This window comes from Schistocerca nitens, chromosome 5 (genome assembly GCF_023898315.1).
Source record: "Schistocerca nitens isolate TAMUIC-IGC-003100 chromosome 5, iqSchNite1.1, whole genome shotgun sequence".
NCBI lineage: Eukaryota > Metazoa > Arthropoda > Insecta > Orthoptera > Acrididae > Schistocerca > Schistocerca nitens.
The window spans coordinates 433,080,514-433,095,257 of NC_064618.1; the positions used below are offsets into that span (position 1 = coordinate 433,080,514).

At 40.6% G+C, this 14,744-nt stretch overlaps 1 pseudogene; it reads right to left on the minus strand.

Annotated features, from left to right (window-relative positions):
• Positions 1-14,120: 14,120 nt before the first annotated feature.
• On the minus strand, positions 14,121-14,238 carry LOC126261292 (5S ribosomal RNA; annotated as a pseudogene).
• Positions 14,239-14,744: the final 506 nt, after the last annotated feature.

The window sequence follows — 14,744 nt, forward strand, 5'->3', positions numbered from 1 at the left end:
TATTCCACTTTTTTGCGCATTGATACTTCCTGATTAGGCTCATAAACTTCAGTCTACTCTTCATCACTTCTAAATTGTGATCTGTGTCTAGATGTATTCCCAGTTACGCCTTACAATGCAGAATCTGATTTCGGAATCAGGGCTTGATGTAATCTAAGTATGTCTTCTCCTCTTGTGATTTTTGAACAGAGTGTTCACTATTACCAGCTGAAATTTATTGCAGCACTCAATTAGCCTTTCTCTTTTTTCATTCCTAGTACCAAGCCGATATTCTCCTGTACGCCTTCTTTCTGCTGCGTCTGCTACAACCGCATTCCAGACTCCCATGACGTACTAAATTACCCTTTCGATATCCTCGTATACTTCCTCGATGTCTTCATCTTCACCTGCGGACGTTGGCGTGTATACCTGGACTATTGTTGTTGGCATTGTTTTGCTATCGATTCTGGTGGTAACAGCTCAGTCACTAAACTGCTGACAGTAACACGCTCCCTGGCCTACCAACCTATTCATACCGAATCCTACTCACGTTACACTATTTTCTGCAGCTGTTCATATTACCCTGTACTCTTCTTAACAGAAATTCTTATCTTCTTCCCATTTCACTTCACTCGCCCGCACTATATCTAGACTGAGCGTTAGCGTTCTCTTTTTCAGATTTTCTAGCTTCTCTACCACATTCAAACTTCTGGCATTCCACTCCCTGACTCGTAGAATGTTAACCTTTCGTTTATTATTTATATCTAGACTGAGCGTTAGCGTTTTCTTTTTCAGATTTTCTAGCTTCTCTACCACATTCAGACTTCTGGCATTCCACTCCCTGACTCGTAGAATGTTAACCTTTCGTTGATTATTGACTCTTTTTCTCATTGTCACCTCCTCATTGGCAGTCCCTTACCGTAGATCCGAATGTGGCACCAGAGAGCAATGGAGAGAGCATAATGACACTTTTTCAGTTACAGGCCACGTGTACTGTGTGTACAGTCTTGGCTTCCATTACCTTTTGCACCCTCATGCCGTTGATGGTTGCTGATTCATCAGCCTTTAGGGGCATTTTCCCACCACTCTGTCTGCTCCTCCGCCCTCTTTGAAAAAGCCGTTGGCTAAATGAAGATGACTTTTTATGCTGGAAGTCTTTGGCTGCCACTGATAATGATTTTTATTCAGAATTTAAGTGGTAGTGGGGTTCGAACCGAGGCCGTTTTGATTGTTAATCAAAGACGCTACCCTAGACCACGGGTGGACATATATACATACATAAAAATAAAGTTTTCAGCACATTTAGTTTCACTTAATTTCATCCATTTATGTCAGTGTTATTTCTTGAGTGTATTACTTTCACTAAATAATGAACAACCTCCCTTCACTCACAATAGTGATTTTATTTTCATGCACCAAGCATTTAGAGCCCTGTGGGCTCATTTCCAGGTGTTTTAATAGTCTAAATCCAGTTTCACAAATCCACAATAGCCAACCACATACATCTTGACAGGCACAGACTAAGTGACATCTACAACAGCTTAACTGTACTTCATGCAGAAAAGCATGGTAAAAAAACTGATCTACTACAACAGTTGGAAATAATGTTACATAAAGTAAAATCTTATGAAAACGTATTGAATGAACGAACAGAGTTTAACACAATCCATATTTTACAAATTCATAAAAATTTGGTTTGTGTATGATATTCTGTATAACTAATAATATAATGGCTGTCCATCTCCTTTGAAATAATAACAACTGTGTATTTTTAGAAATGCAGCATCTTCATTTGAAATTCTTCGAGTTTTGTTCACAAAATGTGTCGTACCACGAAATTTTGCAGGTGCATAAACATGGTTGCTCATACTGTGCTTCGAAAACAATGTATCCAAATCTAGAAACGGTAAGTTATTATTTGATTTGTATTAGTTTTTTAAACTTCTATTCTCAAAGTGCTCGCTTTTTAATATACCATTGTAATCTTACCATGTCCAAAATTAGCCTAAATCTGGAGATAAAATCGATGTAGACCGCAAAACACCTGAAGCTGAACACCCAGAGCTCGAAATGCATTGTGCAGTGAAATAAAATCTCGATTGCGACTGAAGGTGGTTGCTCTTTATTTCCCATTTAGTTCTTCAATTTTTCCAAGATTTTTTTAATTTTCAAAACTGATATCACTGACATGGCTATCATAAGAAAAGAAATTTCTTGTCCATTTAATTTATTTGCACGCTCATTATATAACACAGCGGTAAGGATTGAACTGGTGATAATTACGTTGTTGACAATGAACAGGACACTGAGAACTGCAGACTCGGTTGCATGACGACCCCGGACCCATCATCGGAAGCCAGTGCCCTCCAGGAATGGTTCCGGTAGTTAGTGGACAAGATACGTCGAGGCCGCTCAGGATAGGATTCCAGGAGGTATGATGTGCACGTTTAGTGGATTGCATGAAGGGCTACATATACAGGCATTGGAATAGTTGCACACCCGAGGTACATGGGTGTGCAGAAAGGAAAGTTCACTTTAGGATACAGTTTATCTATTTTCTATAAATGACACAAGTGAAGATCGTCTTACATCAGAATCTCATACGATTCGGAATATCATTTCATGATCATGAGGTTATAACCTCAGCACGTCTTATTTACGGCAAACCGGTAGACAGTTTCAAATCGTTGTCATTAATTAATGACCAGTCTATAGACAACAAATACATGCAGTGTATAGACAACAGACACATGCACAACATACAGTGTCTCTCCAGTGATGTTGACAGCTTTTAAGCTGTGCAGTGTTGATCTGTTTAACATTCCAGACGTTTGTGTGTGTGTGTGTGTGTGTGGTGTCAGCGATGTCGCAACATTTACTATTACTCACTGGAAGAAGTGAGATACTTTTGCGACATAAATAATTGTCCGTCCCTGCAACATTCCAGCATTGGTGAGTAAAACATACCTTTATTGCCAACTAGCTTTTCCAGTAGACGATACAGTTACTTCGCATCACTGCCTATCACCGTTTCACGTTGTGTTCCCTTCCACCTACAGTTCTGAACGTAGTTGGCACAATTCATTATTTATACTAGATCAATCAAATTTCTTCTCCTCCTCGCTTTACTCATAAAGTACTTTTACAAGGTCAGGCCTCATCTAATTGCTAATTAACCAAAAATCTCAATTCACAATTATTTACACATTTATAATTCTCTTATCTTGTGCAGTAAGAACACACATTTAGCTAAATGGTATTATTTCGTCTTTTTATGTTATACAGATGGGAACACAGTTCAACATATATCGTGTCCTCATCGAATAAAGACAGAAAGGCAATGCCACACATTTTTCTACTATGGAGTAGCATATAACAAGCACCAATATGTGCAGATGCCAGTCTCAACCAAAGGAGTCAAAAAAATAATTTTCACCGCGAAATTTGCCGTTGCGAAACCCATTTTCTTGACATCCATACACAAAATTCCGTATTATCTCTTACTTGGTTATCTATTCATAAAGACTAAGTATAAAACATTAACTAATATTACTATAAAATGCCATTATCATCTGATGTTTCATACCCACAGCTCTTTTCTTTTACCCACTCCAATAGCAAATAGTAACTCAATTGTTGTTCACTTACTGTCTACAAAGATATCAGAATACATATTTACGAATTTCCAGATAAGGGGAATCTAAATAGCGTGTGCTTCTCTAATTTTTCACCCCGTTAAGTCTCTGGAGCAATGGTATTAGGACCTGATACAACACATACGTTTTAAAAATTCCAGCTGGGTAACGTCTTTAGCACATCAAGAATGCTAATAATATAATGGCTATAAATGCTAATAGAAAAAATGAATCAAATTCTTTCTCACCATTATTTACAAGATAAATGTAGCTCCATTAGGTCTTTACACAGCTATGCCTCTCCATTACTGTACTTTGTCATTTCAGTTTCTTGCTACCTCCTTGCAGTCTGTTTCTGCTGATTATGGTACTGAGTATTGCTCTGTTACAATGATCACAGTGATTAAGATCTTTCTCACATTTTGTTAATATTGCATCCATTTATGTGTAGCCTACTCACCATAGCGCATTGTAAATAATAAGATATAATGTTAGTCATATCTCAATACAAATATCTTTATAGTTTACATCACATCACTGTGGTGGTAGTCTAAATACCAAAAAATAAATCCGCAAATTATTTACCTTTTTGTAGCTCATCAGATATGTTACTTCCACTAGAAACAGTTCATTAACTTTGCAGGTAGGTAGTGGGTAAAACACTTTCCATTATATCGTATAAGAAGAATGTTTTCGTATTACACCTATAAATGAACACTACTTGAGTCTCCACACTCAAGCCTTCAGGCCAAAGTACACGTACTTGTCCCAGTATTCAGCACAGTTAAGATCCCATTTTCATGAGTGTTTGCCATAACGGTATTATCTGCCCGGTTCTCTTGCAGTGCTAATACTTAACCTTCTACTGTAGTTCATGTGTATAAATTACCTGATTCCACAAGAGACGGTACTTCTTTTACCATTTACACATTTTACAAAACATCTCGTATAACTGTTACTGGTAGGAGGTCGATTCATTCGACCCCTCCAAGATCCTATCTTCCCGACCATACTGCATTCAACTGTCTATTACAGTGGTTGTAACACTTTTCACCCCCCACTGTATCAATTGCGTGCCTGTTGATGTACAGCAACTAGTTATCAGTGTATCCTGTTTACATAATAATAATATTAATAATAATAGAACTTAAGCATATCAGATATAGAAAGAGGATGTTACTTATGCCATGAAAGCAAATAAATAGCTGCCCGTTTTCATTTCAGTGTAGTTCAGTTATTATCAGAAAGTACTTGGTGGTACCTGGCTGTATGTGTAATAATCACCACATTACATGTCCACCCTTGGTAGCTGAGTGGTCAGCGCAATGAAATGTCATACCTACCGGCCCGGGTTTGATTCCTGGCTGGGTTGGAGATTTTATCCACTCGGGGACTGGGTGTTGTGTTGTCCTTATCATCATCATCATTTCATCCCCATCGACGTGCAAGGCGCAGAAGTGGCTCAAATCGAAAGACTTGCACCAGGCGAACGGTCTACCCGACGGGAGGCCCTAGCCACACGGCATTTCCATTTCCATCACAATACGTAAAGAGTTATCGTACCCGTACCCTGGGTGGATCTTCCATCACTATTAATTACTTGCAAGCACTAATGAAAGTATTTCTTTACGTCCTTGCGTGAATTTAATCTAATAACTTTCTTGCTCGGTGGATAATCTGATAAGTAACTGCCTTCATAGGAAAATCTTGCCGTTTGCAATTGAACTGACCAAACCATTCTGGTGGTCCTAATACGTGCAATATGTCATACACCTGGCTAATGTTCAGTGTACTGTCCTATATCAGCAGGACGGTAACCGTTGGGGTTCCTTCACATCTCATTTTATTAATACGAGGAGGACCGCGTTCTGCACGAGGGAGTGTAACGGAGTTGCAGGGCTATTGATTGTGTCACCGATAGATACTTCCGTCTTGTGACGTACCATGACAACAAAACTTTACGTGCTGCAGCAAGAAATGCCCAGAGCCTCTGTTTTGCCGTAAGTTTTTTCATTATCCTTATTTATTGGCATGGATCTGAATGCCTGTAACTGCGTGTGTTTTAATAGACTTTCGTCTGAAAAAGCACAAGAAAGAGTTGGATCTGCCCCCATTCTCCTGGTGGTAAGGTTTTGTGGTGATCGATTTCTGTCATATATTTAGTCAGCGTAGATGATTTCAGGAGTCACTAGGCTGTGACTGTCGTTACTAGTTCTGGTTAAGTGGGTTGTATTTTGCTTACCCGCATTTCATTCCTTATCTGTATTACCTGTTTGAGTACTAAACTGAGTTTGTATACTCTTCTTCCACTGTGAAAACACTCCTGTATTTATCCAAAATCACTCTTTATTATCTTTACTGATGTGTCTTGTTTTTCATATATTTCAATATCGCCCCTGTTAACTCTGTCTCTAATCGTTCCGTGATTTGATCATCATTTTCTCTTAAAAGCTTATCTGTATTCTTTTCATGATTGGTGGAAAGAGCCTCTTTTAGTATTACTATCTGCTGAAGTGTTGATTCCAAACAATTTTGTTCTAGGTGTATTGTATTGAAGATCTTAGTCAATTCTGTTATCAACTCGGGGATACCTTTAATAGCTTTTTGCAGTCCTGAAGTTTCGGACGTTGTGATCTCTAGGGCGTACCATAACACTTTGGTTACATAACCGGCAACTTGGACTTTTAATTTCTGTCAGATTTTTGACCAGTTCACTAACTCGTGTTTTATTGTTGCCTCATAGTGCTAAAATCTTTAGCCATACTCTATTGATTTGGTTCGTAACAGTAATCTAATTAACCTTAATACCCTTTGCAGATTTGAACTCTTTTTAACATTTTCATAGCATGATCAGGTCTCGTAACAATAGACACAGCAATAGTTTCGCTCGAACTGGATGACATTACCTCACTTGCTGAAGCGGAAACATGTACACTTTAACTGGCGAAGTCACTTTCGGGTATTTGATCTGATATGTTTTCTGCATTTGAGGAATCTATTATAATGTATTGACTTCTCTCCTAACCATATCAGTGTACAAGAACAATTTGTCAAAGCTACTGTAGATTGTATTGCTACAAATATTTAAACAAGTCACAGATGATATCTCCATGCAGCACAACTTAATTGTCAATAAATACTTCTTTGAAAATAATTACAGATCGCTATTTTAAACTGTTTGTGCCTAACCATGAACATCCGCCATCTTGTGGCTGTCTTACGAAATCTAAAAAATAGTAATTACAAGTTTTGTAAATTATGAAAATCTCTACTAAAGAAAGGATTCAAATAAATGGATTATACCGGTAATGTAGTCAATACTACCATTACTATGGAATGAGTGACACAATGCCTTACCTTGTTTTATCTGAGTAACTTTCAATACTCTTTATTTTACTAGTCTTGTATCCTATGTCTCTATTTAATTATTTATCGATTATTTTCATAGATTTTCTTGCTTCATTTACATTTAATGACTTAGCATTCTCATCCGTCTTGTTAGATTACATGAAAAAGAAACAGTCGTAGAATATACATACACTACGGGCTATTAAAATTGCTACACCACGAAGATGACGTGCTACAGATGCGAAATTTAACCGACAGGAAGAAGATGCTATGATATGCAGATGATTAGCTTTTCAGAGCATTCACACAAGGTTGGCACCGGTGGCGACACCTACAACGTGCTGACATGAACAAAGTTTCCAACCAGTTTCTCATACACAAAGACCAGTTGACCGGCGTTGCCTGGTGGAACGTTGTTCTGATGCCTCGGGTAAGGAGGAGAAATGCGTGCCATCACGTTTCGGACTTTGATTAAGGTCGCATCGTAGCATATCGCGATTGCGGTTTATCGTATCGCGACATTGCTGCTCGCGTTGGTCGTGATCCAATGACTGTTAGCAGAATATGGACTCGGTGGATTCAGGAGGGTAATACGGAAAGCCGTGCTGGATCCTAACGGCCTCGTATGACTAGCAGTCGAGATGACAGACATCTTATTCGCATGGCTGTAACGTTGTAACGAATCGTGCAGCCACGTCTCGATCCCTGAGTCAACAGATGGGGACGTTTGCAAGACAACAACCATCTGCACAAACAGTTCGACGACGTTTGCAGCAGCATGGACGATCAGCTCGCGGACCATGGCTGCGGTTACCCTTGACGCTGCATCACAGACAGGAGCGCCTGCGATGGTGTACTCAACGACGAACCTGCGTGCACGAATGGCAAAACGTAATTTTTTCTGATGAATCGTGTTGAAGCTGCATGGGCAGCTGTACCTGTACGCGCCATCCAAGCTCTGTTTGACTCAATGCCCAGGCGTATGAAGGCCGTTATTACGGCCAGAGGTGGTTCTTCTGAGTACTGATTTCTCAGGATCTATGCACCCAAATTGCGTGAAAATGTAATCACTTGTCGGTTCTAGTATAATATATTTGTCCAATGAATACCCGTTTATCATCTGCATTTCTGCTTGGTGTAGCAATTTTAATGGCCAGTAGTGTATGTTTGAATAACATTAGAGATATAGCATAATAATATTCTTTTACAATTACAGTCCTGTCGCGGTCACCTGTGCAATGGAAATTGTCACACTGATGGACCAAATAATGTGTAAAATGAAACATACGAAATATTGTGTTTTAGAGGTAGCTAGTTTGCTTAATTATTTTGCGACCATCGATTTAAAATATTTTATATGCTCCAATCTTGTTTGATTAAAAAGGAATTCTGCAGTTGCTATTTATTTCAGTGATATAGTCGTAATGGTAGATAAAACATTGTGTCCACGCTGGCTGTTTCTAATCATGAGACAAAATCATCGATAGTTCCAAAGTACGAACTGTTAAAATACAAATATACCGTAAGTGACAAGGAAACAAATAACCACAATACAATGTGTCTAATTGACTGTACTTAGTATTATTCTGCAAAACGATAACTTACATAACTACACACATCACTACAGATAGAGCACTAAAGGAGAACAGCTGACGGTGGAAGTGACAAGAAATTTAGTAAGACAAAGAAGGGAAGTTTTTTCAAGAGTTACCAACATACTGACATTACTTATTATTCAAGTATCTTTTTTATGAAGAAAGAAAATGTTAATTGTCCACCTAAAATTAAGTCACAAGAAAATCTCCCTTGACCTCTACCTAGTGTGGCTCCATACATTTTTCTTAAACTAAAAAAATATGCAACATCTTCCGCTGAAGTAATCGGACGTCATTTCTAGAGGATAGACGTTGGAAGACCTCCAAATATTCGTTTGACGATTTACTGTAAAGAGAGAAGTATTACGTAGTCGTTAAATACGGATACGATTGACTAAAGGCAGATGGTCGGAGGCACATGCAATTTGCTAGCACCGCAGAAAAATTAGAACCAGTTCAACGCTATTAGTAACAAAGAGATAAACGACATGTGAGGTTTGACATCTGAAATGAAACAGCCTATAGCAGCTGTGTTGTCATACCAGTAAGTCAGCGACATATTGTGCTGCAGTAAACAAAGTAGAATACCTTAGTCACACTAAAATTCCCCTTCACTATGCCAAATTTCGTATTATGTAATAATAAAAGGCTAGCGCTCTACTATATTTAAATAACTTCGAACAATGGGTAATTGTGTCTCTTCTTATATTTTGTCATCTTTTTTATTTTAGTTTCTTTGTCATGAGTCATCCGCTTAGGTTGATGCTATCGCGACCATTTCTTCCTATATGCCAAAATCTTCGTATCAGAGCAGCACTTATACCTTACATCTTCAATTACTTGTTGGATATATTCCAATCTGTGTCTTTCCCTACAGTTTTTACCCTACACAGCAGCCTCTAGTACCATGGAGGTTATTTTCTGATTTCTTAAAATATGACCTGTCGTCCTGTCCTTTCTTCTTTTCAATGTTTTGCACATATTTCTATTCGCTTCGATTCTCATCAATCCATCTGTATTTAAGCAGCCCAGTATAGCACCATATACACTATCTGATCTGATGAAAAGTATCTAGACACCTATTAGTAGATATCCTTCGCCTTTATGATGGTGTGAATTATACTGGAGATACCTTCATGGAGTTCCTCAATTTCTGCGGTCGAATGGCAGCCCATTTTTCCTCAAGAGCCTAAACTAAAGAAGCACTGGTATCAGACGGTGAGGTCTGAAGCGAAGTTGATGTCCTAACTCATTCCAAATTTGTTCTACTGGGTTCAAGTCGGATTCTGGGCAAGCCAGCCCATTTCAGAAATGTTATTTTCCACAAATCATTACCACACAGATGCTGCCTTATCGCAGGATTCACTGTCATACTGACAGAATCCCTATCTCCGAACCGCAGGCAACGCATAATGTAAATGTGTTCATATCCTAACGTATTTACTATTCTCTTAAACACAATAAGCGGACCACGCTCTAACGATGATGAAAACACACCAATTCCGTAACATCACCTCTTCTGCTCCTCATGCCTGGCGCTACACATCAAAGCACGTAACGTTCTCCAGGCATCTGCCAAACCCAAACTCTTCCATTTAATTACCACAGGGTATGGCGTGATTCATCGCTCCAAATCATTGTTTCGCAGCCATCCACTGTCCAGTGGCTTCATTCTTTACACCACCTAAAGCGCCGCTTATTATTGACTACGTAAATGTGTGGCTTTTGAGGAGCTGCTCGACAACTGTACCCAATGCTTTTCAACTCCCCATGAACAGTCATTGATCCAGCTGGACTGTTGGCAGCTGATTTCATGTGATGTTTTACAGTCACTTTCCACAATGATCGGTCGGCCCCTGTGACCGAGCGGTTCTAGGCGCTTCAGTCCGGAACCACGCTGCTGCTACGGTCGCAGGTTAGAATCCTCCCTCTGTCATGGATGTGTATGATTTCCTTAGCTTAGTTAGGTTTAAGTAGTTCTAAGTTCTAGGGGACTGATGACCTCAGGTGTTAAGTCCCATAGTGCTTAGAGCCACTTGAACCATGTTTTTAACCACAATGATCGGCGGTCCCTTTCCATACACGAGGAATGCCTATTCTTGGTTTGCCTGTAGTTGTTCCTTCGCGAATTCACAGTCACGTCACCAGCAGTCGACTTGGCGTCATTACTCAGGTGATATCCAATGAGTAGTTCACGTTTGAAGTCCAGAGCTCTCCTGACCGATCCATTCTGTTGGTACTGCTTTTGTACTCACATCACAATAGTTCCTGACTCCTTTTATACTGGCGGCTGACCTGATACTTTTGAACAGACATTGTATCACACACTTCTATTTCCTTCTTCTCTGATTCAACCACAGTCCAGGAATCACTTTCGTACACTGCTATGCTCCACAAGTACACTCTCAGAAATTTATACCCCAGATTTAGACAAATGTTCGATACTAGTAGACTTCTTTGGCCAGTGGTGACCTCTTTGCCTCTGCTAGTCAGCTTTTATGTCTTCCTTGCTTTGTTCGCCGTACAGTATTTTCGTTGCTCTTGGTATCTGTTTTAGGGCATTAACTGTGGTCCAAGGCACAATTCTCTTCCTAACTTTTCGCCTTCCAATCCTGGAGCCTTCCTCAGGGGATGTAACGACTTAGAAAGCAGTTACAGTCTCTATCGAGCTTAGCAAGCCGAATTAGCTTAGCTTGAATCGTTAAAGTCTCTGATGATGTCTCCAGTATTGGAAAACGAAACATTAGTCAAAGTATTATACCTTGTACCAAGGCCACGTGCCCATAAAAAAATTTCAGCAACAACCCAAACAACGGCCGACAAACACTGCGTTCTATGATACTATCTTTTGTTTGCAAAGATAGAAGAATTCCTTCACTTCGTCTGCTTGGTGATCGCAGTTTCGATGTTACGTATATCGCTTATCGCATTACCACTATCCCTCAATACTTCCGTCTTTCTTCGGTATTATTCTCAATTGACAGTTCCATTCAATATGTCCTGCATTCCTTCCTCGCCCGGAAGTAAGCCAGACGTCCAATGCTTCCACCAGCAACGGTAACTCTCATATGAACTAATTAGTAATATAGATATAGTAATGACTATTGGAAAATCTGAGACTGCAGCAGATTGCTACTAATTACGAATGCGGCTCTTTTATTCTGCAAGAAATGCAGCTTGAAAACAGAGACGTCCTTTAGATTTTGTTACTGAACTTGGTTTCTGTCGTCTTCACTTGCGTTAGAGAAGGAAGAGAAAACACGTGGATGAAGAATAGCACCTTTCGAACCTACGGTTGCAGCTACATTAACTTCAGGGTACGAGCGATATGGTACAGGTCAAGGGGGACGCCGTTAAGGTGAACACTCTCTCCTTGTTGTAGCAGCGGCGGAGTCAGAGAGAGGGAAGCATCCGGTTCACATAATGAAAGTTAAGAGCAATTACCTCCTTAGAGTGGAAAAACTAAAATTTTTAATTCGTTGTCACATCTTACATAAGAATTATTTAGAGTATTTCATCGAAAAGATATTAAAATTTCAAATACGTTTAGCAGGATAATTCTGTGCTACTTGAGGAAGTAACTTGGTGATCACAGATTTGCCAAACATATTCTGCGACAATGCCAGTTTCAGTTGCTTCGTCAGCAGGAAGAATTTCTGGGACAATCTCTACACGTCTTGCACTCGTTCTGCTGTCTGAAACCTGCACTAGCTGGCCATCGGTTCTTCTGGACTACCACACACTGACCTTAGGCCGTGCGTCATCACACATACAGATTACGCGGAGTGAGGTTTACGTCGAGTCTGATAATATTTTCTGAATGTGTACTAAAATGTACAACCATTTCAGAACGTTTTACCGTAATACCCTGTGATTTCTGTTTTTGTACGTTTTTATGTTTATGTTCATAGTAATGAAATATTGTATAGAACAGTCAACGATGCCTAGATGGTCAATTCCGCAGTTCGATCACTTCCGCATTGTTACTTTGTGACAGGAAGGGCTCTCAACGAGGAAAGTGTCCAGGCGTCTCGGAGTTAACCAAAGCGATGTTGTTCGGACATGGAGGAGATACAGAGAGAAAGGAACTGTCGATGACATGCCTCGTTCAGGCCACCCAAGGGCTAATAATGCAGTGGATGACCTCTACCTATGGATTATGGCTCGGAGGAACCCTGACGGCAACGCCATCATGTTGATTAATGCTTTTCGTGCAGCCACAGGACGTCGTGTACGACTCAAACTGTGCGTAATAGGCTGCATCATGCGCAACTCCACTCTCGACGTCCATGGCGAGGTCCATCTTTGCAACCACGACACCATGCAGCGCGATACATATGGGCCCAATAACATGTCGAATGGACCGCTCAAGATTGGCATCGCGTGTCACATATACCTTCAACGAGACAATCGTCGGAGACGTGTTTGGAGGCAACCCGGTCAGGCTGAACGTACTGTCCTGCGAGTGCAGCAAGGTGGAGGTTCCCTGCTGTTTTGGGGTGGCATTATGTGGGGTCGACGCACTTCACTGGTGGTCATCGCTGTAAAGGCTGTACGATACGTGAATGCCATCCTCCGACCGATAGTGCAACCATATCGGCAGCATATTGGCGAGGCATTCGTCTTCATGGACGACAATTCGCGCCCCATGGTGCAAATCTTGTGAACGACTTCCTTCAGGATAAGGACATCGCTCGAATAGAGTGGCCAGCATGTTCTCCAGACTTGAACACTATCCAACATCCCTGAGATATATTGAAAAGGACTGTTTATGGACGATGTGACCCGCCAACCACTCTGAGGGATCTACGCCGAATCGCTGTTGAGGTATGTGACAATCTGCACCAACAGTGACTTGATGAACTTGTGGACAGTATGCCACGATGAATACAGGCATGTTTCAATGCAAGAGGATGTGTTACTGGATGTTAGAGGTACCGGTTTTTTCAGTAATGTGGACCACCACCTCTGAAGGTCTCGCTGTATGGTGGTACAACATAAATTGTGTGGACTTCATTAACAATAAAAAGGGCGGAAATGATGTTTATCTTGATCTCTAGGCCAATTTTCTGTACAGGTTCCGGAATTCTCGGAACAGAGGTGGTGCAAAACTTTTTTTTGACTTATGTGTGATGTTATGCCCATTTATGGTGTGTGGAGACGATGGTACGGAAGAGGAACTGTGGATACCATCCACTGATGTCGACTGCTGACTATGTGTCACTGGAATGGGGTTAAAGAGCAGATGCCCCACCCCTTGCCTGTCACTGGGTACGTAATATTTAGCCAGTGGGACACAATGTATGCGATACATATCTTACAGCATGAATATCAACGTTAATACTATAAATGTAATCCAAACTCCTCACAAACAGACCATGAAGGACCATCGGTACCGACCGGCCGCCGCGTCATCCTCACCCTTCGACGTCACCGGACGCGGGTATGGAGGGCCATGTGGTCAGCACTCTGCTCTCTCGTCCGTATGTTAGTTTATGAGACCGTAACCGCTACTTTTCAAGTAGCTCCTCAATTTGCCTCACAGGGCTGAGTGCACCCCGCTTGCCAACAGCGCTCGGCAGACCGAATGGTCACCCAGCCAAGTGCTAGCCCAGCCCGACAGCGCTTAACTTCGGTGATCTGACGGGAACCGGTATTACCACTGCGGTAAGGTCATTGGTTAACCATAATACTATGCTGAGTGTTACCTTAAGGTATATCTAAGTAAAAATTTATATGTTATGCAGCTAAAATTTTATATAATATAACGTTAAAAAGTATAAATCACAAGCCAGTGACATGAAGTTATCAGTTTACCCTCTGCGGGACGTTTTGCACACATAAGATGGACTATAGAACGCCCTGGTTACCTAGCGTCATTGACGCCTTATCGATAGCGATGGAAGTGTTACTTATTGGAGGAACTATATATTTTCGTTAATCTTTGTGAAGAGTCAGTCTCTTCTACATACATTATTTCTGTAATAGTTATCCAGTATAATAATAACTGTATTCTTTGATACCGTGGTAGTGATTTATCGATGATCAGCGGTATTAAAATGGCCTGTTCCTGAAACGGAATGGAATTGGGAAGGATGATCTCTTGTTTTTGAAAAGGAACGCAATTCAGTCTCACTTCGTCTTTCCCTCGTAGTCCGTCGTAGCAAAGAGACGTGCTGTGTAAGTT